The sequence below is a fragment of the Pan paniscus genome, chromosome 1 (assembly GCF_029289425.2).
Source record: "Pan paniscus chromosome 1, NHGRI_mPanPan1-v2.0_pri, whole genome shotgun sequence".
Lineage (NCBI taxonomy): Eukaryota > Metazoa > Chordata > Mammalia > Primates > Hominidae > Pan > Pan paniscus.
In genome coordinates this window covers 219,410,739-219,437,852 of record NC_073249.2, presented here as the reverse complement: position 1 = coordinate 219,437,852, position 27,114 = coordinate 219,410,739, and the positions used below count along the sequence as shown (strand labels likewise).

General features: G+C 43.0%; 1 protein-coding gene across 10 annotated transcripts in view; it reads right to left on the bottom strand.

Annotated features, from left to right (window-relative positions):
• The window catches only part of RERE (arginine-glutamic acid dipeptide repeats), a 466,287-nt gene extending 439,686 nt beyond the window's left edge, over positions 1-26,601 (bottom strand). For 5 of the 10 annotated variants that reach the window (XM_063594915.1, XM_055104265.2, XM_063594928.1 and 2 more), the window contains exon 1: positions 24,503-26,601. The gene's annotated coding sequence lies outside the window, so the exon portion shown is untranslated. Of the gene's footprint in view, positions 1-3,960; positions 4,074-14,331; positions 14,472-24,502 lie in introns of those variants that run through there. The other 5 variants (XM_063594922.1, XM_055104272.2, XM_055104287.2 and 2 more) reach the window with 3 other exon arrangements.
• Between the last annotated feature and the right edge of the window lie 513 nt (positions 26,602-27,114).

The following is a 27,114-nucleotide window of genomic DNA, read 5'->3' as shown; positions in this document are numbered from 1 at the left end:
TAACCAAACCAAAAGTGAGAAAACCTAAATTATATTAACTTCTCATGAGAAGAGGCACTTAACCAGATAACTCTGAGTCAGGACCGTTCAGAGGGCGGAAAGAAAGGACCCATATTAACTGTTCTAATTACAAGTTACTCTTTGACTCTTCAGATCTTATTTCCTTGATGATTAGACTGGAATAAACAATTTGAGGGCAGGTACGATAACACCTGTCATCCCAGCACTTTGGGAGGCCAAGACAGGTTGATCACTTGAGGCCAGGAGTCCAGACCAGCCTGGCCAACATGGCAAAACCTCATCTCTACTAAAAATACAAAAAAATTAGCCAAATGTGGTGGCGCATGCCTGTAGTCCCACCTACTCAGGAGAGGCTGAGGCACGAGAATCGCTTGAACCCAGGGGGTGGAGGTTGCAGTGAGCCAAGATCGTACCACTGCACTCCAGCCTGGGTGACAAAGCAAGACTGTCTCAAAATAAAAAAAAAATTTTTTTTTTTTTGAGAGAGAAAAAAATGGCCTCTGAAGGCTGGGCGCGGTGGCTCATGCCTGTAATCCCAGCACTTTGGGAGGCCGAGGTGGGCAGATCATGAGGTCTGGCTAACACATGGTGAAACTCCGTCTCTACTAAAAATGCAAAAGTAGAGTCCCAGCTACTCCGGAGGCTGAGGCAGGAGAATGGCAGAGCTTAGTGAGCCGAGATCGTGCCACTGCACTCCAGCCTGGGCAACAGAGCGAGACTCCGTCTCAAAAAAAAAAAAAAAAAAGCCTCTGAAATCATTTCAGGAACTAAAAGCTAACTCTGGCTCTCTCTACATCTTTATATTAAAGGGTCCTGGACCTGTGATTGTTGAGGTGGCAGGGAAAACTGCTACCTGTTCCCATTCCTAATAGAAACCATCTTTTGATGCCATTCCCATTGTATTTTTCCACAAAAAAATGTATTTACAGATTTCTGGGACTGAAAAATTGCTGAATTTGTTAAAAGAGAAGAAAAAGGAGGCCCAGCAAGATGGCTCATGCCTGTAATCCCTGCACTTTGGGAGGCCAAGGTGGGTGGATTGCATAAGCCCAAAAATTCGAAACCAGCCTGGGCAACACGTCAAAACCCCATCTTTACAAAACAAAACAAAACAAATAAAAAAAAGCTGGCCAGGTGTGGTGACATGCACTTGTAGTCCTAGCTACTGCCAGAAGGTGGGGAGGGAGGGGTGGCTGAGGTGAGAGGACAGCTGTCATCCAGGTTGGAGTGCAGTGGTGCCATCATGTCACACTGCAGCCTCAACTTCCCAGGCTCAGGTGATCATCCCATCTCAGCCTCCCAAGTAGCCAGAACCATAAGAATGCACCATCAAGCCCAGCTAATATTTTTTATTATTTTTGTAAAGACAGGGTCTCCCTATGTTACCCAGACTGTCTTTTATTCCCCCCAAGACGGAGTCTTGCTCTGTCGCTCAGGCTGGAGTGCAGTGGTGCAATCTTGGCTCACTGTAACCTCTGCCTCCCGGGTTTAGGCGATTCTTGTCTCAGCCTCCCAAGTAGCTGGGATTACAGGTGCCTGCCACCATGCCAGGGTAATTTTTGTATTTTTAGTAGAGATGGGGTTTCATCATGTTGGCCAGGCTGGTCTCAAACTCCTGACTTTGTGACCTGCCCGCCTCGGCCTCCCAAAGTGCTGGGATTACAGGTGTAAGCCACCGCCCCCGGCCCCCCACTTTTTTTTTTTTTTTAAGAGACAAAGTTTTCTATGTTGCCCAGGCTGGCCTCAAATTCCTGAGCCAAAGCAATCCTCCAGCCTCTGCCTTCCAAGTAGCTGGAACTATAGACATGCCACATGTCCAGCATGCATTTTTATATTTTCAAGGTATTTCCATATCTATTTGTTCATTTCAGTTTATGTACTACTGTCCCTATTTGACAGCTAAGGAAGTAGGGCACATAATCATACTTCAAGCCCATAGTTCAGGTGGAAATGGACTCTAGGTCTTCTCATGCCAACCAGGAGTCATGGCTTATTTTTCTTATGCACAGAGGCTATCACAGTTCAGGACATTTTAGTGAAGCCAGAAGAAACAGGAATTACGTGGCCGGGCACAGTGGCTCACGCCTGTAATCCCAGCACTTTGGGAGGCCAAGGCCGGCAGATCATCTGAGGTCAGGAGTTCGAGACCAGCCTGACCAACATGGAGAAACCCCGTCTCTACCAAAAATACAAAATTAGCTGGGCGTGGTGGCACATGCCTGTAATCCCAACTACTCAGGAGGCTGAGGCAGGAGAATCACTTGAACCTAGGAGACAGAGGTTGTGGTGAGCCGCGATTGCACCATCACACTCCAGCCTGGGCAACAAGAACGAAACTCCGTCTCAAAAAAAAAAAAAAAAACAGGAATTGTGTAGCATATATAAAGTATGTTTTAAACTACTATCATATAACCTAGTAGTTCTCTCCAATGTAATCAACATATCCCTTAGCAAAATATTGTTTCTAGAGTTATAAATAGTATTCTGCCATAGGCCACCCAGATCTCAGATCTCATCTTGATTCAAATGGGCACTACACAAGAATACATGGGGTGTTTAATTTATATTCATTTTGTTATTTTTCAGGACAGTGCCTCTAAGCCAGGAAATAGCCTTCAAGTAGAAGTGGAAACATCCACAGGCTCAGTTAAATGCTATATTCAAGCCACTCAATGTTCACAGTCTTATTCCAAGTAATCAGGCCACTGACCCAAGTGTCAGTCAGCATCATCTTCAATCTCCCTATGAAAAGCTGAAGGAAAAGAAAATCTAATTAAAAGCCCAAGAAAAAATCCACTTTAATCAAAACTGCAACTAAAAGGCAAAGGAACTTTAAGGTAGGAAAAAAACTTAAGACATGAAAAAATTAGGAATTACAAAAAGGGATGTCAAGAGGGAAAAGGAGGAGATACTGCAATTTTTTTTTAGAATAGTCAAATACAGCAGTGAGAAGAGGGAAAGAGTAGAATAAGGAGTTTGATCTGTAACCATCAATTAAGATTAAATCACTAACTTCAGCCTGATACTGTAATTTAAATGACTAAAAGCAAGCCAATGAAAAATATGACTTTCCAAACAGAAGAGGCATAAAACTATAGAAAAATAATGAAATACGAAGGGTTAAAATACAGAGAACCACAATTTTAGGAATATTTTACTATGAAGAACGGAAACTGAATGTTTAAGTATATATAAAAGCAAAAGGAAGGAAACGATACATTTAGTTCCATCAAAATCAACAGAAAACCATCTACTATGAGCCTCTGTTGACAACTTCTCCCAAGTGAAACAATACAGATGAGGGTCACAGACTTAGCCAGTGATAAGACCTACTACTCTGTAATCATCCATGGGCAACAGACAAGGGCTGTCAGAGGACCCAACAGACGGAAGCCAATGCTAGAAGACAGAACTAGTTTCCTCAAAAAAAAAAAATCAGTCAAGGCCAGGAACGGTGGCTCATGCTGTAATCCCAGCACTTTGGGAGCCTGAGGCAGGAGGATCACTTGAGGCCAGGAGTTCAAGACCAGCCTGGGCAACACAGGGAGACCCTAGAAAAAAATTAAAAGTTGTTTTAATCGAAAACAAATCAGTCAAACAAATTACTGGTATGCTTTAAAAATAACTGTGTGACAGAAGAATTACTTGAACCCAGGAGGCGGAGGCTGCAGTGAGCTAAGATCACACCACTGCACACCAGCCTAGGTGACAGAGTAAGACTCCGCCTAAAAAAAAAAAAATCAGCATGAATCACAAAAGAAAGATACACGCCAGATCATTATTGTTCTTAAGGTGAAGCAATTTAGTCATCTTAGCGTAAACACACATATGCTTTAGTAGACATATTAAGAAATCTCTGGAATAAAAAATGACCAGACTAACTAGAAAGCAGTTGAATCACCCACCTAAAAAACCGACTTACTAATTTAAAGCACTTACCATATTTTAAAATCTTTTTACCTTAGAAGCCTTTTTCACTTCAGGTTTTATATTTAAAACATTTTCCAAAAAAGTCAGGGTTTGTGTCACCTCTTGCAGTTGGAAATCAGTTTCAACTGTAAGTTACTTTAAATCCAGTACCAAAGCACTGAGATTCCAAAGCAGTTGTCACATTAACTCCATTTCAGAATCCAAGTACCTGACTGCAGCCTCTAGTAAGAGAAGCCTCTAACTGGAAAAGTAACAGGAAAAGTTGTACTTTCTCATTTCAAATTTGGGGCCTACTATGCTGAATGAAGAAAGAGAGAACTTCAAGTTCAGCCTAATAGGCATTTACTACAAATAATATGACAATGGTTGGCACTCAATTTTAAAATAAATGACAAGGCCAGGCGCAGTCTCATTCCTGTAATCCCAACACTTTGGAAGGCCAAGGTGGGAGGATCGATTGAGGCCAGGAGTTTGAAACCAATCTGGGAAACACAGCAAGACCCCATTTCTATAAAAAATTTAAAACTTAGGCCGGATGCAGTGGCTCACGCCTGTAATCCTAGCACTTTGGGAGGCTGAGACAGGTGGATCACCTGAGATCAGGAGTTAGAGACAAGCCTGGCCAACAAGGCGAAACCCGGTCTCTACTAAAAATAGAAAAAAATTAGCCAGGCATGGTGGCGAGCGCCTGTAATCCCAGCTACCTGGGAGGCTGAGGCAAGAGAATTGCTTGAACCTGGCTGGGGAACAGAGGTTGCAGTGAGCCAAGATCCTGCCCCTGCACAACAGCCTGAGTGACAGAGCAAGACTCCGTCTCAAAAAAAAATAAAAATAAAAATAAAAAATTACCCAGGCTTTCTGCTGTAGGCCTGGGTGGCTGCTATAAAAATGGGCAAGTTCATGAAACCTGGAAAGTGGTGCTGTTCTGGCCAGACGCTATGCCAGATGCTACTCAGGAAGCAAAGATATCATCATGAAGAACATTGATGATGGCACCTCAGATCGCCCTTACAGCCATGCTCTGGTGGCTGGATTTGACCACTATCCCCACAAACTGACAGCTGTTGTGGGCAAGAAGAAGATGGAGAAGAGTCAAAGATCAAGTCTTTTTTTTCTTTTTTTTTTTTGAGGTGGAGTCTCGCTCTGTCACCCAGGCTGGAGGGCAGTGGCGCAATCTCGGCTCACTGCAACCTCCACCTCCCGGGTTCAAGCGATTCTCCTGCCTCAGCCTCCCAAGTAACTGGGATTACAGACGTGCATCACCACACCCAGCTAATTTTTGTATTTTTAGTAGACATGGGGTTTCACCATCTTGGCCAGGCTGGTCTCGAACTCCCAACCTCAGGTGATCCACCCGCCTCAGCCTCCCACAGTGCTAAGATTACAGGCGTGAGCCACTGCGCCCGGCCTTTTTGTTTTTGTTTTTGTTTTGAGACGGAGTTTAACCCATTACCCAGGCTGGAGTCCCATGGCAGACCTCGGCTCACTGCAACCTCTGCCTCCCGGGTTCAAGCTATTCTCCTGCCTCAGCCTCCTGAGTAGTTAGGATTACAGGAACCCGCCACCACGTCCAGCTAATTCTTGTATTTTTAGTAAAGATGAGGTTTCACCATGTTGGCCAGACTGGTCTCGAACTCCTGACCTCAGGTGATCCACCCGCCTCGGCCTCCCAAAGTGCTGGGATTACAGGCATGGACCACCGCGCCCCGCCAAAGATCAAGTCTTTTGTGAAAGTTTATAACTACTATCACCTCATGCCCATAAGGTGCTCCGTGGATATCCCCTTGGAGAAAACTCTCATCAACAAGGATGTCTTCAGAGAGGCTGCTCTTAAATGCAAGGTTAACGAGAGGCCAGGGTCAAGTTCAAAGAGAGGTACAAGACAGTCAAGAACAAGTGATTCTTCCAGAAGCTGTGGTTTTAGATGTTTCATTTAGGTTATTAAATTTTTTAATTAATTAAATTAAAATCAAAATTAGCCAGGCATGGTGACATGCCCCTGTAATCGCAGCTACTCAGGAGGAGGCTTAAACAGGAGGATCGCTTGAGCCCAGGAATTTGAGGATGCAGTAAGCCAAGCTTGTCCAACCCGCAGCCCAGGACAGGTTTGAATGAGGCCCAAAACAAATTCGTAAACTTTCTTAAAACGTTATGAGTTTTTTTGTGATTTTTTTTTTATTTTTAGCTCATCAGCTATCATTAGTGTTAATGTTTTGTTTTGGTTTTGGTTTTTTTGCTTTTTTTTAAGATGGAGTCTCGCTCTGTCACCCAGGCTGGAGTGCAGTGGGGCAATTTCCGCTCACCACAACCTCCATCTCCCAAGTTCAAGCAATTCTCCCTGCCTCAGCCTCCCAAGTAGTTGGGATTACAGGAACCCACCACCACGTCCAGCTAATTTTTGTATTTTTAGTAAAGATGAGGTTTCACCATGTTGGCCAGACTGGTCTCGAACTCCTGACCTCAGGTGATCTGCCCGCCTCGGCCTCCCAAAGTGCTGAGATTACAGGCGTGAGCCACTGCACCTGGCCAGTGTTGGTGTATTTTATGTGTGGCCCAAGATATTTCTTCTTCTCCCAATGTGGCCCAGGGAAGCCAAAAGATTGGACACCCCTGCAGTGAGCCATGATCACACCACTGCACTCCAGCATGGGCTACAGAGTGAGACTCTATGTCAAAAAATAAAATAAAATACATAAATTAAATGACTAAAATCCAGAAATTGCAGTCTTTAAAGAGTAAATTTTATAGCATGTGACCAATCTCAATGAAGCTTTTATTATTTAAATGTGTTTTAAAAATAAATGACACTCAGAACGAAGTATTCCATATAACATAAACCACCTGTCTCTATGACTGAGAGACCACGAAAGTATATCTTAAAATTCTGATATATGAAAAGATCATCAACTTCATTCATGGTCAAAGAAATGCAAATTCAAATGATCCTGTAGGAGCCAGGCACTGTGGTACACACCTGTAGTCCCAGCTACTCAGGAGGATCACTTGAGCCCAAGAGTTAAGAGGCTGCAGTGAGCTATGATTGCGCCACCACACTCCAGCCTGAGAAAGAGAGATTCCGTCTCTAAAAAAACTTTGTAAGGGCCAGAAGTGGTGGCTCAGGCCTGTAATCCCAGCACTTTGGGAGGTCGAGGCGTGTGATCACTTGAGGTCAGGAGTTTGAGACCAGCTTGGCCAACACAGTGAAACCCCATCTCTACTAAAAATACAAAAATTAGCTGGGTGTGGTGGCACACGTCTGTAGTCCCAGCTATTCGAGAGGCTGAGGCAGGAGAACCACTTGAATTTGGGAGCCGCAGGTTGCAGTGAGCCGAGATTGCACCACTGCACTCCACCTGGGTGATACAGCAAGACTCAGTCTCAAAAAAATTGTAAGGCCAGGCGTGGTGGCTCACGCCTGTAATCCTAGCACTTTGGGAGGCTGAGGTAGGTGGAGTGCTTGAGTCCAGGAGTTCGAGACCAGCCTGAGCAACATGGTAAAACCCCGTTTCTACAAAAAATACACAAATTAGCCAGGTGTGGTAGTGCATTCCTGTAGCCTCAGCTACTGGAGGGGGTTGAGATGGGAAGATCGCTTGAGCCCAGGAGGTTGAGGCTGCAGTCAGCCCTGATCGCACCACTGCACTCCAACCTGGACGGCAAAACAAGACCCTGTCTCAAAAAAAATTGTTCTTTTTTTTTTTTGAGACGGAGTTTTGCTCTTGTTGCCCAGGCTGGAATGCAATGGCACAATCTCGGATCACCGGAACCTCTACCTCCCAGATTCAAGTGATTCTCCTGCCTCAGCCTCCTGAGTAGCTAGGATTACAGGCATGTGCCACCACGTCAGGCTAATTTTGTAATTTTAGTAGAGATGGGGTTTCTCCATGTTGGTCAGGCTGGTCTTGAACTCCCAACCTCAGGTGATCTGCCCACCTTGGCCTCCCAAAGTGCTGGGATTACAGGTGTGAGCCACCGCGCCCGGCCAAAAAAAAATGTTCTTAATGAAAAGATAATATCATTGTACACATTTCCACCTATCAGATTAACAAAGATTATAAAATTTCATAATATCCAGGGATGGTGAGAAGGAAATGAAAACCCTAAAATATTCTGTGCGTACACAGGCATATCTTTGGGGGCAATTTATTTACAGCTTTCAAAATAAAAAGTAAACATAACCCACTGATTCAGCAACTCTACTTAAGAGCTTATCCTATACACATACTTGTACAATTGTACAACAGTACAGATATGAGGATGCGAACCAAAGAGTCTGAGACAATTTAACTGTCCATCAATGGGAAAAGTGAAGTATACATCCATACAGCATCCGATTATGCAGTTGTTTTCAAAAACAAACCTGAGTTGTAAGTATTGAATTGAAAAATATGTTTGGAATTTTTTTAAATTCAAGATACTATGTATAGTATGCTTATATATGCAGAGAAAATGTCTGGAGGAATACTGAATTGTGTGAGAGTGATTACAATGAGTATATATTAATTTTATAATTATAATTTGTATTTCATTTGAACACATGAAGCTATCAAATAAAGTCATTTAACCCTGGTGTTAAATCAGCCTATGCTATGATCCCAACCTATCTTTCCAGTGCTCTATGGTTCTGGCCAAACCAGTCTGTTCCTTCTTTGAGAAACCAGTCCCAAGGACTCCCTCTCCAAAATGCTCTTACTATGTGGTCTGAACAGCTACCCGCTACAGCTTCAAATACAAATTACCTGAGTTGAAAAAACTATGCCTGCCTGCATCTGCTATAGAACATTTTAAAAGAGATCTTTTTTAAAAAGAAAATTGAAACACAATTTAATAATCCCCATCATAGAAGCAGCAAAAGTACTCACCATTTCCCAAGTTTTCCAGGCTCTGTGCCTTTGCTTCATGCAATTTCCTGCCTCAAATCCTCTTAGCTACTTATCACATGTCCAAATCCTGCCAATCCTTCAAAACACAGGTGAAACACCAACTCCTACACCAAATCTTCCCTAATGCCCCCATCCAGAGCTGATTCTCTTTCTTAAACCACAGTATCAACACCTTTTGAGGCACTTTCTTCTACCTAGTACTCAGTTGTGTACATGTCTCATCTTTCCCATTAATGAGAAAATCATCATGGGCACAATCTCTGTCTTGGTCATTTTGTATGCCCTATTTTGCTACATTAATTAAACTCGTATTTCACTAAAGCATATAATAAAAAGAAAGGGGCAAGAATCTAAAAGTTAAAAAAAAACAGGCTTTTAGTATGCATTCATTTGAATTAGGTCTTGTTTACCTGCAACAAACGCTATGTAAGAAAAGTACGAAAGGTAAGATCCCTCCCTCTCCATCCAGCTGCCCAGGGCCCTGGTATGCCTCCTGAAAAGGCAATAACTATGGGTTCTAAGAAGTCCTCGGACACTATCACTTCTTAACACATTCAGGACATTGGAACTAAGTTGACAAAAAGAATTTATAAATTATATTTTAAAATACATTTATGACAATTACACAATTGCACAGTTTACATGCTGAGGCAAAATATGACATTCAATACATGGGAAGATAAACTGTATAAAACTATCTGAGCTGTGAAAAGAAGTCACTGTTCGGCCAGGTGCAATGACTTAACGCCTATAATCCCAGCACTCTGAGAGGCCGAGGCGGGAGGATCACGAGATCAAGACCATCCTGGCCAAAATGGTGGAACCCCAGCTCTACTAAAAATACAAAAATCAGCTGGGCATGGTGGCACATGCCTGTAAGGTCCCAGCTACTCGGGAGGCTGAGGCAGGAGAATTGCTTGAACCTGGGAGGTGAAGGTTGCAGTGAGCCAAGATTGTGCCACTGCACTCCAGCCTGGGGACAGAGTGAGACTCTGTCTCAAAAATAAAAATAAAAATAAAGAAGTCACTGTTCATTATCAACCATCACAGAATAAATATTCCAAGCCTACATATAATCCCAAGTTACTAAAGTTTTGAAGGGGAAGGTTGGTCTGGTTTTCTGTTTTTTTGAGACAGAGTCTCACTCTGTTGCCCAGACTGAAGTGCAATGCAGCTTTGACCTCCCAAGCTAAATCAATTCTCCCCCCTCAGCATCGCGAGTAGCTGAGACTACAGGTGCACGCCACCATGCCTGGTTTTTTGGTTTTTTTTTTTAGAGACTGGGTTTTGCCATGTTGTCCAGGCTGGTCTCAAACTCTTGGGCTCAAGTGATCTGCCTGCCTCAGCCCCACAAAGTGCTGGGATTATAGGCATGTGCCACTGTGCCCAGCCAACTAAAGTTTTTGTAGCGTCAAAAGTGTTTAAGGATTCCACAAAGACTAAATTCTCACTAAGCTATGCAAACAAAGGTGCTAAACCATTCCAACCAAAATATGAAAGAAACATGCAGATGTTTTATAAAGCTAGATTTCCTAAGAAATATTAATATTAATGAAAACTTTTCTCAATATATTAATAGAAACAAGATGTCTGCACATTTTTCCAGTTTATAGATGTTAAAAATTAAGTCTCAACAAGGTCTTTAATCATATGTGTATAATCCTAAGTGTATAACAACTTAGGAAATTTCAGTAATTATTCCTACAATAATGAATCACATAAAATATATATATGTACACATGGCAGATTATGCTACCAAGATCAGAATGTTCGAATCAGAAGGCAGTTCATCTTGTTAGAAAATCCACCCAGCAATAAAAATCTGAAGCCATCGTTAGATCAAGACAAATTTTAGTGAAAATTCTATACTGAATACTGAACTGGAGGTGGGGGGTTATTCTTACAAATAATACTGAAGGATTACAAATAATACTGTCAAATTATCAAATGTGTTAATACTACATTAGCCATTTCACTGGTATTTATGGCACAAACTGCCAGATGTAGTGCAATACTGATTCTTCCCTTCCTCCAGAGTAAGAGAACCCCTGATTTTTGACTAGGCACATAGTAATTTCCAGCACAGAATATACTTTCTAGCTTCTCTTGCAGTTATGTGTGACCTTGTGATTCCGTTATAATCGAAGGGACATAGCAGAAGCGATATGTACAATTTCTGGAAAGTATCTTCACAAGAAGGGGGTGTGCCCAGCTGTTGCCTTTTCCTCCTTCCTGCTGGTGAGAATGCAGAACTGATGTGAGAAAATGGAGAAGCCACCTCTGACAAAAAGGAAAGAGTTATATGTTGAAGGCTGGGTCCCCTAATGAGCATGAAGGTAGCATACTGGTTCAGGACTGTCTATGAGATACATGAAAGAAAGGAAACTTCTATCTTGTTTAAGCCATTGTTATTTTTGGTTTCTACCACTCACTGCTGAATCTAATCCTATCTAACACAAGGCAAAATTATAGAGAAAGAGTACTATATTTATTAAACTTTACTTTTTCAAATGATTTTTTTTGTTTTGGTTGTTTTTTTTTTTTTTTTTTTTTGAGACAGAGTCTTGCTCTGTTACCCAGGCTGGAGTGCAGTGGCGTGATTTCGGCTCACTGCAACCTCAGCCTCCCAGGTTCAAGCGATTGTCCTGGATCCCGAGTAGCTAGGATTACAGATGCCCGCCACCATGCCCAGCTATTAAATAATTTTGAATACATAGTTTAAACTTACTAGGATTAAAATAAACTCATTTTGGGGGGCCAGGCGCAACAGCTCACATCTGTAATCCCAGCACTTTAGGAATCCGAGGTGGGCGGATCGTCTGAGGTCAAGAGTTCCAGAACAGCCTAGCCAATATGGTGAAACCCCATCTCTACTAAAAATACAAAAATTAAGCCAGGTGCAGTGGCTCTTGCCTATAATCCCAGCACTTTGGGAGGCTGAGGCAGGTGGATCACTTGAGGTCAGGAGTTCCAGACCAGCCTGGTCAACATGGTGAAACCTCACCTCTACTAAAAATACAAAAATTAGCCAGGCATGGTGGCAGGCGCCTGTAGTCCCAGCTACTTGAGAGGCTGAGGCAGGAGAATCACTTGAATCCCGGAGGCGGAGGTTGCAGTGAGCAGAGATTGCACCACTGCGCTCTACCCTGGGCGATAAGAGTGAGAATCTGTCTCAAAAAAAAAAAAAAAACAAACAAAAATTAGTCGGGCATGGTGGTGCGTGCCTGTAGTCCCAGCTACTCAGAAGGCTGAGGCAGGAGAATTGATCGAATCTGGGAGGCAACAGTTGCAGTGAGCCAAGATCGTGCGGTTGCACTCCAGCTTGGGCAACAGGAGCGAGACTCCATCACAAAACAAAACAACCTTCTTTTTTTTTTTTTTTTTTTTTGAGACGGAATTTCACACTTGTTTTCCAGGCTGGAGTGCAATGGCGCGATTTCAGCTCACTGCAACCTCTGCCTCCCGGGTTCAAGAGATTCTCCTGTCTCGGCCTCCCAAGTAGCTGAGATTACAGGCATTCGCCACCATGCCCAGCTAATTTTTGTACTTTTAGTAGAAATGGGGTTTCACCATGTTGGCCAGGCTGGTCTCAAACTTCTGACCTCAGGCAATCCACCCGTGTTGGCCTCCCAAAGTGCTGGGATTACAGGCTCATGCCACTGCACCCGGCCAACAAACTTATTTTTGATGATTCAAATAACTAAGCTCTAAAATGTTTTTTCTACACTATATTTGAGGTATAAAATTGTTATTATCAATAATTTTTTGGCCAGGCACAGTGGCTCACACCTATAATCCCCCAGCACTTTGGGAGGCAGAGGTGGGCGGATCACCGGAGGTCAGGAGTTCAAGACCTGCCTGGACAACATGGCAAAACCCCATCTCTACTAAAAATACAAAATTTAGCCAGGTGTGGTGGTGATCGCCTGTAACCCCAGCTCCTTGGGAGGCTGAGACAGCAGAATTGCTTCAGCCCAGGAGGCGGAGGTTGCAGTGAGCTGAGATCGTCCAGCTTGGTGACAGAGGGAGACTCCATCTCAAAAAATAATAATAATAATAACTTCCTAAGTATGCCTTGGGGTCAAGCGATTAAGCCAAATCTCCCTTATCTCTACCTCAATAATACCATACGGTAATATTATTCATTCATTGAACAAATGAATGCCTACTGTACTCCTCGCAAGCAAGGTGCACTGAAGTGACCAAAGCAGATGATGGGCCTCTTCCTCCGGGAGTTTGCAAGCCAGTATCAACGCAGCCGAGGCAGTAGAAGCCTCTGCTTCCCTCTTCTCTAGCCTCCGAGTTCATCACTCCCCTGCTGTCATCATATTCTTGCTTCAGGCTACAATATGAGAGTACAATGTGACTAGACTTCAGCTTTGCTCTGCTAATATAATCACACATAATCATATTCCTCAAAGATGACACTCCTGTTACCAAAATTAGCATCAGCATCTTACCAAAATGCCATAGCAGCTATCACTGATGGTGGATCAGTTTTCCACATGGCAAATCTTATTTATCACAAGATATCTTTCCCTAACTGTACCTTATGGGGTTCTCTTATCCTTACATTTTGTTGTTGTTGAGACAGGGTCTCACTCTGTCTCCCAGGCTGGAAAGCAATGGCACGATATTGGCTCACTGCAGCCTTGACCTCCTGGGCTCAAACAATCCTCCCGCCTCAGCCTTCTGAGTAGCTTGGACTACAGGCACGTGCTAGCACGCCTGGCTAATTTTTAATTTTTTTTGCAGAGATGGGGGTCTTGTTACGTTGCCCAGGCTGGTCTCAAACTCCTGGTCTCAAGGAAGCCTCCTGCCTCGACCTCCCAAAGCACTAGGATTACAGTTGTGAGCCACCACATCCAGCTTTATCCTTAAATTTGAAAAATACTTTGCAGTTCCGCCGCCCCCCACCCTGTCCCAGGGACTATACCGAAAAATGTCAGAACGTAGGGCTGCTTAGGCAGATAGCCAAATATTTTTAGTTACTCCTCACAGGCCATTACATCAACCTCATTAGAGATGTGAAGCCAGACCAACAAGAGGTCTTGCTCTTTCCCTCAATTGCCTTTCTTCTTGAATCTCTCTAAGAGGATGGAACACTAATCGGATTGGGTCAAGAGTCCACAGTACTGATTGAACCCTGTTTACAAGTATGAAGATCAATGAAGATTAAAAGTTACACAAATCTTGATTCAAGTGCAAGATAGAAAAAAAGTCACATACATGTAAGAGTTTGTGTTCTTGTTCTTGGTCATTTCACTCTTACACACTCTAAAAGACTAATCGTTGGGGTCTTCTGCAAAGCCATCAACCAAAGAGTACTAAGACAGTGAAATTTAGGAGGATGAGAGAGCCCTTGACTAGTCCTGGAGCTTAAGTAATATGATGTCACCCTGTTTACTACACAAATTTACATTGGTATTTTGGCCAAAAGCCCAAATTAATAATAAAGTAATACTTCTAATTTCCTACTTGCCATTGTTCTACTTACATAAATCTCCTTCAGAGGCCAGGCGTGGTGGGTCATACCTGTAGTAACAGCACTTTGGGAGGCCGAGGTGGGAGAATCACTTGGACCCTCAAGATCGAGGCTGCAATGAGCCGTGATCATGCACCACTGCACTCTAGAACCTAGGCAACAGAGCAAGACCTTGTCTCAAAACAAAACAAAACAAAAAAAAAACCTCCTTCAGGAACATAATAAATAAGAGGAACAGCTAAGCCATGATATTCTGATCATTTATTAACACCCCAAACTTCAAACTGTGCTATTACTCTATTCACTTGGTATTTAATCACATATTGTTTTTAGCATTTCCTATATTCAAGGAATAGCAAACATTTTAGAATTGGTACCTCAGAGAGAATCTATTCAAACCGTCTAGAGTTCACCCATTGTCTCCTGCAGATCTCCTGATTATTATAAACAACAAAGAGAACATACTGGAAAGCTAGATCTCTAGATGACAATAACAGTAATAATAAAAAGAGGCTAATATTTATTGACCATTTACTATGTGCCAGGGACCTTTTTAAATACTTTATATGAATTAATTACTTTGGTCCTCACAACAAACCCACGAGTATTATTATTATCTCAATTTTACAGATGAGGAAACTGAGACCCAGAAAGGTAAATAACCTGCCCGAAGTCACAGAGTTAATAAGCAGTGGGCTGCAGATTGAGTCTAGAGCTCTTAACAACTTTTCTGCAATAGCATAATAGTTAACGGTAGACAAATACTACAGCTTGGTAAGTTCTGAAACTTAGGGCCAAAAAGATATTCAAGGAGACAAAAGACAACACAGATCTGCATCTCCAGAGAGAGATTTTCAAAATTTGAGGCTGGACCAAATTGGTGTTTAAACAAAGTATTGAGGGAGGGCTGGGTGCAGTGACTCACGCCTGTAATCCCAGCACTTTGGGAGGCCAAGGCAGGCAGATCACGAGGTCAGGAGATTGAGACCATCCTGGCTAACATGGTGAAACCCTGTCTCCACTAAAAAATACAAAAAATTAGTCAGGCATGGTGGCGGGCGCCTGTAGTCCCAGCTACTCAGGAGGCTGAGGCAGGAAAATGGTGTGAACCCGGGAGGCAGAGCTTGCAGTGAACTGAGATCACACCACTGCACTCCAGCCTGGGCGACAGAGCGAGACTTCGTCTTAAAAAAAAAAAAAAAGGTACTGAGGGAGAAGTTAATGGATAGAATCATGAGGAACATCAATATTTAACATAAACTCAGCACATTTTAGGTCAAAATGATAATACAGTAAGGTAGTATTTGTGTATATTATAGATATACAACATATATTACAAACCAAAATACATAATGATTATACCTACTCCATAGAAACTAGAACATAATTTAACTATAATTACTATAGGTTTATGGTAGCATCTCTGTTGGCTGTAGCTAAGATTTTTCATGCTAAGTCCTTAGGCAAGAATGCAACCTATAATAATGTCACTACAAGAGAAAATAATCTGCTTTAAAATCTTTCTTCAGACATGCTTTCCAGGGAACAGACAGTTGTGAAACGAAAGTCAGCCTAAATAGATGGACCATATTTCAATGACTCTAAGACTCATAATGTTTGTTTTACGTTTGTATAGTATACCACTGGAATTAGGAAAGGTCTCACAGAGGTTAACTGGCATTTTTTTCATTCTTAGCAGTATACAAAATAATAATTCATTTTACAAATGATGGCATCTTGGAGTCAATAAAATGTTTTTCAGAATAATCTAATTTTAAGTGTGAACACACATACTGCTGTAGTCACAGGAAAACTTTCTGCCTTCAAGAGATGTATAATCTAATAAAGAGAACATAATTAGCTCTAAAATATAAATGGAAGTAATAAACATTAATACAAGACATGAAGTGATCAAATGAGTGAGAAGGTTATAACAAGAACTGAAGAAAAGGTATTTAAGTGGTAGGAAATAAAAGTGGCCAAACCAAAAAAACTTCAGGCACTGTGTCCTGAGCACAGTTTGTTGTTTTTGTTGTTGTTGTTGTTGTTGTTGTTGTTGTTGTTGTTGTTGTTTGAGACAGAGTCTTGCTCTGTCGCCCAGGCTGGAGTGCAGTGGAGCGATGTCGGCTCACTGCAACCTCCGCCTCCCGGGTTCTAGGGATTCTCCTGCCTCAGCCTCCCGAATAGCTGGTACTACAGGCGTGTGCCACCACACCCAGCTAATTTTTGTATTTTTAGTAGACGGGGTTTCACCATGTTGGCCAGGCTGGTCTCAAACTCCTGACCTCAGGTGATCTGCCCACGTCAGCCTCCCAAAGTGCTGAGATTACAGACATGAGCCACAGCGCCTGGCCGTGAGCACAGTTTTAAATGAAACAGATTAAATCTGATGTAAGAACAGAAAGAAGGTAGGAGATAAAGGCTATCTCAACACAGATAGCAAAGATGAATAACGTGAGGTTCTGGTCATGACACTCTCCTCCAAGAACCAGCAACTATTTTTCAGTCAAAATAAAGCATTGCTTCAAGGTATTAATGACTAACTAATCAAGGGGAAAAACATTTTTTAAATGTCACATCTCTCTCCTTTGAACTACTATGGCAGTTTTAAAATAAATCCAGACTGGGATTGGTGGCTCATGCCTGTAATCCCAACACTGGGAGGCAAAGGCAGGAGGATGACTCAGCCCAGGAGTTTGAGACTAACCTGGGCAACATAACAAGACACCATCTCTACAACAACAACAAAAACTCTTTTAGCCAGGTGTGGTGGCATGTGCCTGTAGTCTCAGGTACACAGGAGGCTGAGATGAGGGAATCACTTGAGCCTGGGAGGTCAAGGTTGCACTGAGCTGTGATCACGCCACTGCACTCCAGCCTGAGCTGGACAGAATGAGACCTTGTCTCAAAAGTAATTAATTAGCTAATTAATTAAATTTAATAAATCTACAAATTATCTGATACTCCTCCCTGCAAAAAAATTATCTGATACTCCTCCCTTCAAACAAAATAACATAAACATTTTTAAAGTCTTTTTTTTTTTTTGAGACAGAGTCTCACTCTGTTCCCCAGGCTGGAGTGCAATGGCACGATCTCTGTTCACTGCAATCTCCACCTCCCGGGTTCAAGCGATTCTTCCACCTCAGCCTTCCGAGTACTGGGATTACAGGTACCCGCCATCGTGCCCAGCTAATGTATTTTTGTAGAGACAAAGTTTCACCATGTTTGCCAGGCTGGTCTTGAATTCCTGACCTCAGGTCACCCATCCGCCTTGGCCTCCCAAAGTGCTGGGATTACAGGCGTGAGCCACCGCGCCTGGCCTAAAGTTATTTTTAAATAAAATAAATCCAGACATAGTGGCTCATGCCTGTAATCCCAACACTTTGGGATACCAAGGTGGGTAGATCACTTCAGCTGAGAAGTTCAAGACCAGCCTGGGCAACATGGCAAAACTCTGTCTCTATAAAAAATACAAAAATTAGCTAGGCATGATGGTGCATGCCTATGGTCCCAGCTACTCAGGTGGCTGAGGCAGGAGGATCATTTGAGCCCGAGGGGGTCAAGGCTGCAGTGAGCAGAGACTGCGCCACTGCACTCCAGCCTGGATGACAGAGCAAGACCTTTCCTCAAAAAATTTAAATTTAAATTAAAAAAATTAATTTTACAGGTGCATCTCAAACTGTGTTCTATTAAACTAGAATAGTAGTATCTATCCCATGAGTATCTCATGAGAAAGAAACAGGTATTCTTTGGGGTAAGGGAGGAAAATGAAAAACAAAAACCCTCTATAGTATAAAATGTTTCTGAGGCTTTAAAGAGCTCATGTGCATTATAAACTTATTTCACCCCACACTTAAAATACTTGCAGCATATTAGGAAGCCATAAATACAGTTTGGGAAACACTGACTTGGGTAGGCAGGTAGGTAGACAGGTAGTCAGTAGGCGGGCAGAGTCACAGAAAATAAAAGGAGAATAAGACAAATGTAATAAAGTGATACCACCTAAAAAAAGGATCATAACTGACTACGAGTTATGACTATGAAGTCTCTTGAAGGAAAATAAGCTGTTAGAATAAGCTATCAAAATCAACAATAGCCGCCAGGCGCAGTGGCTCACGCCTAGAATCCACTTGTGTGGATATACTTCCCCAGCATAGCCAGGTCCTGCCAGAGAAGATTTCCAGTGCCTCCCCAGGCAGTTCACACAAACAGACATACGCCCACATGCTCATCTGCTCACACTCCCCCTGAACTGTATTCACCCCACACACACTGAGTGCCTCCATCACTGTACTCCCTTGCTTCCCACCCCAGAAGCAGGAAGAAGGTCAAGAATCAGACCTTTGGCTGGGCATGGTGGCTCACACCTGTAATCCTAGGACTTTGGGTGGCCAAGGTAGGAGGATCACTTGAGCCTAGGACTTCAAGACCAACCTGGGCAACATGGCAAGACTTGATTTCTACAAAAAAAAATTAGCCAGGTGTAGTGGTACACACCTCTAGTCCCAGTCCCAGCTACTCGGGAGGCCAAGGAGGGAGGATAACTTGAGCCCAGGAGTTCAAGGCTGCAGTGAGCTATGCTCATGCCACTGCACTCCAGCCTGAACAACAGAGCGAGACCCTCTCTCAAAAAAGAATCAGACTTCTGGGAGCCTAGGGAACATATACAGGTGCCAATGAATGTGTCCGTGCATGCTCTGCTAAGTGTGTGCATGGCTGCGTGAGCTAGAATGGGTTTTTGTAGGAGGAGCTCTGCCCTGCTGCTGCAGGACTGTCTAAAGATGCTGCACAGCCATGCTTCCTCACAAGCTCTCTTTTAAGGTTAGTCCAGGCCAACCACGTTAATACTGTCCCCTTTGGGGTGGTATATTTATTGCTACACACAGCCTGGACACTCATATACAGGGCCATGGCACTAGGGTAAGGCGCCACAAACTCCTCCTGCTGAGGAGGCAACAAGCTATCTGGTCGCTAAAGCTGGGTGGGACCCATATCCTTGACAGTATTCCAGTATGTATGAGGCACTGCAGACCTGGGGTTTTTGTTCTTAGGTGAGGCCTGGCTCGTACGGCTTAAATTTCTGTTCTACTTTTCCCCAACTTGAGATGACTCGGAAGACTTTCTGTTCCTTGCAATGAAAAACAGCCTAACCAAAGTCCTTAAAAGTCATGTATATAACTACTTTAAAATTAAGATATAACCCATGGCTTCGACTTCTGATGCAAAAACCCAAGACAAATAGGGTATGAGGATTCCTCAAATACCGAGTGGTTTATGAATTAGAGGCCACATCATTTTATAACTAACAATATAAGGAAAATTTTCACAGTTAAATATATTGCTCACACTTGCTGACATACTGGCAAATTTTACCAGTTAAAAATATGCCGTGTGCAGTGGCTCACGCCTGTAATCCCGGCCCTTTAGGAAGCCAAGGCAGGTGGATCACTTGAGGTCAGGAGTTCAAGACCAGCCTGGCCAACATGGTAAAACCCTGTCTCTACTAAAAATACAAAAATTAGCCAGGTGTGGTGGCACATGTCTGTAATCCCAGCTACTCGGGAGACTGAGGCAGGAAAATCGCTTGAACCTGGGAAGCAAGGTTGCAGTGAGCCGAGATCGTGCCATCGCACTCCAGCCTGGGTGACAGAGCAAGACTCCATCTCGAAAAATAATAATAATAATAATTTTACACTGGCACAGACCACTTTACCAAAAAAAGCATCTTATATTAACTGTACTCTCTGACCTAGTTACCTAATGTACAGACACACAGTACATCTTATATTACTTGGCACACCAACAAGTTAGCCATACAAATCACAATTCCAACCCAAACTTGAAGCTAGTAAATATATTTAGTATTTGAACTTGAGTTGTGTTGAAATGTTCATTAAATTGGCCTATGCAATCTTAACAATGTTCTAACACATACTTAAAATGCTCATTTCTCCTCCATTATTTAAAAAAAACCCACACACACAAACTATAACTCTGTTAGACAAGAAACCAAACATAAGCCAACAGGCTCAGCAAAATCACACTTAAATAGGACAAGGAGAGCTTCAACTTCAGAATAATTATCAGGATACCAATCACACAAATATGATTCAACAATCACTTAAATATCATTCAAGAGGAATTCCTGGTAGTAAAAAAAGAAATCCCGTAATTAACTAGAGCACAGCATTATCAGAAACTGATTATGTAAAACAATAGCTTTTCTTTCAGGATGTGTGTATGTGTGTGTAACGAAGTTCACAGCTAGGTTACAATAATGACTCACTTAAACATTTGAATTTTCTGCTATCTTAACCTTTAAATCGACTGCAAAAGTAGCTGCCAAAAGTAGTTTAGTAGGAAAGCATACTACTCCCAAAAGAACTTGGTATGTCCAACTTATTTTACTACTTAAATTTTTTTTGATCACTGATATTTGAAACTAATTTTTAAGTAATGAATGCTTACTAAATCCATGATAATATTCAGCATATACAGGTTTTTAGAAGGGCACAGATTATATTCTTATATATGTGTTTTTACAGCACCTGGAACATTTCTGTTCAGTATCTGTTCAATATTACACATAATTATTGCAGGACCTGACAGTGTTTACTATCCTATTTTTTCCTTTTTTTTTTTTTTTTTTTTAGACAGAGTCTCGCTGTGTCACCCAGGATGGAGTGCAGTAGTGCCAATCTCAGCTCCCTGCAACCTCTGCCTCTGAGTTCAAGCAATTATCGTGCCTCAGCCCCCCAAGTAGCTGGGATTACAGCCACACGCCAAAGTGCCAGGCTAATTTTTGTATTTTTAGTAGAGACGAGGTTTCACCATGTTGGCCAGGCTGGTCTCGAACTCCTGACCTCAAGTGGTCCACTCGCCTTGGCCTCCCAAAGTGCTGGGATTACAGGCGTGAGCCACCGCACTAGGCCTTACTGTCCTATTTTTTAAAAGCTTTTTCGACTGACCAGTAAATCAAAGTTGAAAAGGTAACTGGTACATTTTATTTCTTGATTTGGATTACCTTTTTGTTGTGAATTGGTTCTCAGTTCTAGTTTCCTTGTGACAAAACACTGATGGAGAATATATTGAACTGAAATCCCCTGAATCCATTCCCACTGAGAAAATAATACATTTGAACTGTTCACATTTCATTGTAAAAGATACACAACTTTAGAGATTACTCTTGAAGTTTTGAAAGTAAAGTGAATCAGAAGTCACATTCCTAGAAGCAGTCAGTCTGGAACAGATGTTTATCCTACACACCCAGTCCCCTTTACCACTGCAAACCTCTCTAATAGTTCATTACATTAGAACAACTGAGATGGGCCAGGATTTGTGAAAATAAAAATCCTTTGAGACATTTATTAAGCAGATTATCTCTGAAACTGCATCTTAGTTTACAAGCCTTTGGGCAACAATTTGACCCTCTTCTATGATAATTTGTGTACACACTCATTTCACATTTTCTCTGGCTTCCAATTTTAAATTTTTTATCTAATCCATACAATAAGTCACCCTATCAGACTTTATAAGACTACTGAAAACAACACTACTGCAATGCAAGGCCACTACATTTGCAAAATTGCCGATTTTAGTGAGATTTCCCTCCTTCAACTCCTCCTCTACCCCTCTACCTGGTTTAAATCCCAAGAAAAACCTCTGTCCAGTGCTACAATTTTACTTTCCATAGAGTAGGTTTATTTGATTTTTTATTAATGATACTAAAAACTTTTTTTAAAGACTGCTGGTGTATATAGTTTCCAATACTGGGAACAGAAATAAACCCTGTGGTTTAATATTTCAAGAGAAATTATCTCATAAAAGATGAGAAGGTATCATTCAAAGGAGTCCTGGGAAGTCACAAAGTGTAAATACTTCTGGTAACAGAACAAATTAATGTCGAAGCACAACCAGTAACATAATAATGCCTCAATGCAACCGTGCCTGTCAAAGGACATCTGTATTAGCAGCTCGGGGAAGTGGCATTTGCAGAAAGGCACAACAACTGCGCTTAAAAGAAAATCATTAAACCTCAGCCATTAATCCCCTCCCCCATCCTCTTCGTCTGGATCTTTCCAAGCAATTAACCAGTAGAAGGTGCTATTCTGCAACCCACATGTATTCACACCAACCTCCATCCTTGGGCCACAGCTGGGTTTATCCCAGGTGGACTAGCCTATTCCCTGCCCAGTATTCAAAGGAGCCCCCTAAACAGAAAACCAGATCTTTTCTTATAACCCTTATTTACAAAAACAACATTGACAGCTCAATTGCCAGCAAACCTGACCATCAAACCATCACACCACTAAAAACATGCAAACATCATCTTGCTAAATATTAACCTCAATACAACCTTTATAATATTAATCAATAAAATCTATTTCTACCTAGAAAGACTCTGCTCACATTCACTACTAAGACTCAAGTGAACAAATCACTGTCCCCAACAAAATCAGGGTCAATGAGAAATACAAAAGCAATGAGAGCTGAACGTAAGGCCACAACATATAAAGAGGGATTTTATCTTTACATATACAAAAAAGAAAGAGCAGCAGAAACCACGGCTGCAAAGGGAATAAAGGGAGGCAGAGAGAAGAGAAGTCTCTGAACATGTTTTTGAGTGTCCTTTAGTTTCCAATGCACTCTTCTGCCTCACAAGGTTGCAAAAAAGGCCAGGCATGAGATGGGTGGAAGAAAGCTGTAACAGAAAAGCACCCTCCCTTCCCCCATCTTCTCTCTTCTCTCCCAAAAAGAGCTGTGTTTGTCTGTACAAACCTAGTCCCAAATATGGGAGAGAGAGAATGAATGTGTGTATGGAAGAACAATGAGCCCTCAGCTTGGTATTGTGTGTGTGTGTATGTGTATGTGTGTGTGTGTGTGTATATGTGTGTCTGTCTGCCTCTGCCTCTTTTCCCTTCGACCTCAACAACAACAGGGAGAGCTGGAAGCCAGCTTTCCACCCATCCCAGGCCATCAAAATCAAAACTGGTTGATAATTTACAGTAGTATTAACTCAGCAAGCAAATCCATGGAACAAAATATCAACCCAAAGATGATTTTATTATTGTACAGATCCAGCTTCTCTCCCCTCCCCCAACAGACTGAGACTAAAAAGACCAGTGTACACTAGACAAAAAGGTCTCTCTTTAAATGGAAAGCAATTATGAAAACTGTTTCAAATCTTAGGTGCATCAATTCCTGCTATATTAAAATGTCTGTTTTGTAATTCACCAAGTTCACCCTCTTACTAGTTATCTTTTTTTGCGTTTAAAAATTTGCTGTGAAGAAGGCTATTTCACGATTCATACAAAACTACTTTCTAAATGTACCTTAAAAAAGCAACAGATACTGAAACATTTAAAGCACCCAGTTTCTCAAGGACCCATTTTACTTAAATCAATGTTTGAAGTCTGTAATCCAGAAAAATTGTAAGCAAACCTTGGAAAAGAGACAGAGCAAAATGACAATTCAACAATGAATCATTCTGTTTTCCTTTCAACAACTTCTCAAGCAACCAGTTTCAAAGGAAGCCTGCAACACTTTTCCCCCCTCCTAGCAGACACACATACACACATGTGTATGTAAAACTACGAATCTTTCCATCATCTTAAAAATTAGTAATAAATAGAAGCCACCCTCCTTCGGAGAGCAGAACTAAAACACGATAGTAAGAATTCTATTCTGCTGCAAGTGACTTTGGGTTTCATAATTTTCTAATCACATACAGCTGAGAACTAGAGATTGGGCGCACAAAGAGGAAATCTTCCCCCAATGAGAAAATGATACTTTAATAATAAAGTCCTCCCCCCAGCACCCCGAAATCCACAAACATTCAAGAAATTTACAGTTTCAGTCCTTGACTTCCTTCCCTTCCAGTTTCAGCCAATAATGTAGTCACATGAAATAGTTTAACCTCAAACAAGTAGAACAAGAGCATGAATAAGAGGCCAAGAGAGAGCAGGGGTCAGAAGGCACGCAGGAACGGTCACCTGGCCCGGACAGGACCAAAGAAGTGCCCTGCCCTCGCCCGACTCCCCTCGACTTCGGCTTCGACCCCAGCCTTTTCTTCCTGCCTCCCCCCGGGCGAGTGACTGCTTTCACGGCCGACCCTCTCTGACCACCAGGACGAGGGGCCAAAAAAGAAAGCACACGACCCGGCGCGGGCAAGTTGGACACTTACCTTCCCCTAAAGCGCTACACCATCAATAGAGAGGTGTTCGCGGCCCAGCTCCGGGGAAAGTGGCGGGGATGGGGCGGGAGGCCGCGCGGAGGCTGCGGGGCCGCGGGGCGCAGGGCCGAGAGGGGCGGCCCGCGGGGAGGCGACGCGGAGGGGCTGAGGGGGCTTCCCTGCCGTGACCTTTCCCGCGACTTGAACCTAGGCTCCCTCCTCCTCGGTCGGGCAGATCTTTCAGAAGCAGGAGCCGAGGATCATGTCTGGTTTTGTTTTCCGAGGGCGAGGGGGCTCCCTGAGGATGATGGTGATTTTTTTTTTTTTTAATCCTCAACTAGGAGAGAAAATGAGGCAGAGACAATGTGGGGAGCGAGAGAGGGGAAAAGGACGGGGGAGGAGGCGGGGACCGAGGCCCAGCTGGGCGAGCGTCTCGGGGTGTGCGGGAGGCTGAGGAGGCTCCAGAGCGCGGAGGGTTGCTCGCGAGCGTCTGTGGGAACAGCGGCACCTCCGCGATGGTGGCGGAGCCGCGGCGGAGCTGCTGCACCGACCCGCCGCCCACTCCCCGCTCGGGCCCGGCCCACCTCGCAGTATCGCGCCTCTCCATTGGCACAGCGCGGTGTGACGCGGCCGGGGGCCCGGCCAATGGGAGGCGGAGGAGGAGGGATCTCTTTTTCCTTTTTTTTTTTTTTTTTTTTTTTTTTTAATCTTTTTAATAAAATGAGCAGAGAAGAAGGCGGAGAGAGGCCGAGCCTTGACAACGCCGCGGCCCGGGGCTCGAGGGCTCGCGCTGCAGGCGGCGGCCAGAGGCGGTGGGCTGGGCTCCCGCCGCGGGCGCGTCTTTGTGAGAGTGCGAGGCCGGCCCTCCTCCGCCACCCGCCGCGCTCCAGTACCGCCCCCCGCGCCCCCCGGGCGGGGCCAGGCTGGCGGCGCGGGCAGGTCCCGGGTGGGGTGGGGGGAAGTCCGGTTGATCCTGCTGTTACCCGGGTCTTAATTGGCCTTTTCAGTCATTAGGACGCGGATCCATGTTGCTGCGGGCTACAGAGTGGGTGTAAACCATTCGCATATGGACTCTTTCGAAATTCTGATGAGCGGCTTGTAATATTTTTCAAATAGTGTACATGACAAAAGATGAATTAAGAAAGAAAAATAAAAGTGATAAGTCGCACTGCTTGTTTGAAAAGAATAAAAAGTGTCATGAAGGCATAAAGGAGAGACTGTACAGGTACAGAAGGGATTTTAGAAAGAGCAGTGTACAACTCTATAGGGTAAGCGTGAAAAAAAATCTAAAAAGAGGAAAAGACCAAACATCACCTCTTTTTCTTTGAAGAATGAAGTATTGTGTCCCACTTCCCGAAAGCCTGATAATCACAGGGTCTATCATGCTGTAAAGGGAGTAGGGGCAGGCCAAATGATCATATTCTAGTTAATATAATTTATGGGATTGAGGGGTTTGGAAATTTCAATTACGATTAGAGTTTTTGAAATGCACATCATGTTTATTGAGTTCTTTCACAGAGCCTGGCACGAATCCAGGGTGAATCATCAACCTATTGTTGGTTTGTTAATATTCTGTAAATGCTTATTGGTGTCCTTATACCATACACTCTTCCCGAAGGAGTTAAGGTCCGTATAAAATAAGGGGTAGAAAACGTAGCACAAAATAATTCACTCATCTGTTTCAAATGAAGTGATAATTTTCTCCTTGGAAAATCTATTCAGATTATAATTTCCACATTGAATTATTCTTTTTTTTTTTTTTTTTTTCTGAGAGGGAGTTTCACTCTTGTTGCCCAGGCTGGAGTGCAATGGCGCGATCTCGGCTCACCGCCACCTCCGCCTCCTCAGTTCAAGCGATTCTCCTGCCTCAGCTTCCCGAGTAGCTGACATTACAGGCATGCGCCACCACACCCAGCTAATTTTGTATTTTTAGTAGAGACGGGGTTTCTCCATGTTGGTCAGGCTGGTCTCGAACTCCTGACCTCAGGTGATCCGCCCGCCTCAGCCTCCCAAAGTGCTGGAATTACAGGCGTGAGCCACCGCACCCGGCCCACATTCAATTATTCTTTAAAGAATAATTTGGACTAACAGATACTATTGGACCATGACTCAAGAGATCTAAAAAAAAAAAAAAAAAAAAAAAAAAGCAATAGATCCTTGCCATCACATTTCTGAGTAACTTTCAGCAAGAAAAATCCTCTTTGCTGGAGTTATGAAATGGGGGAACTAGTTAATATCTCTTTATATATCTGATAATGTGAGAACTGAATTTTAAAACCTAATAAATTCAATAAACTGCTTCCAACATTCTAGATATGGATAGGACTATCTGACTTCCTGTTTGGAAATGATGAGGGATAAAGTATATCAGTTAGATGGCTTCACTTTCCATCAAAATCTCTAACTACAGGAGCATTCTTTCTTTTTTTTCTTTTTTTTTTTTTTTGAGACACAGTCTCGCTCTGTTGCCCAGGCTGGAGTGCAATGGCGCGATCTCAGATCACCGCAACCTCTGCCTCCCGGGTTTAAGCGATTCTCCTGCCTCAGCCTCCCGAGCAGCTGGGATTACAGGCATGTGCCACCATGCCCAGCTAATTTTGTATTTTTAGTAGAGACAGGGTTTT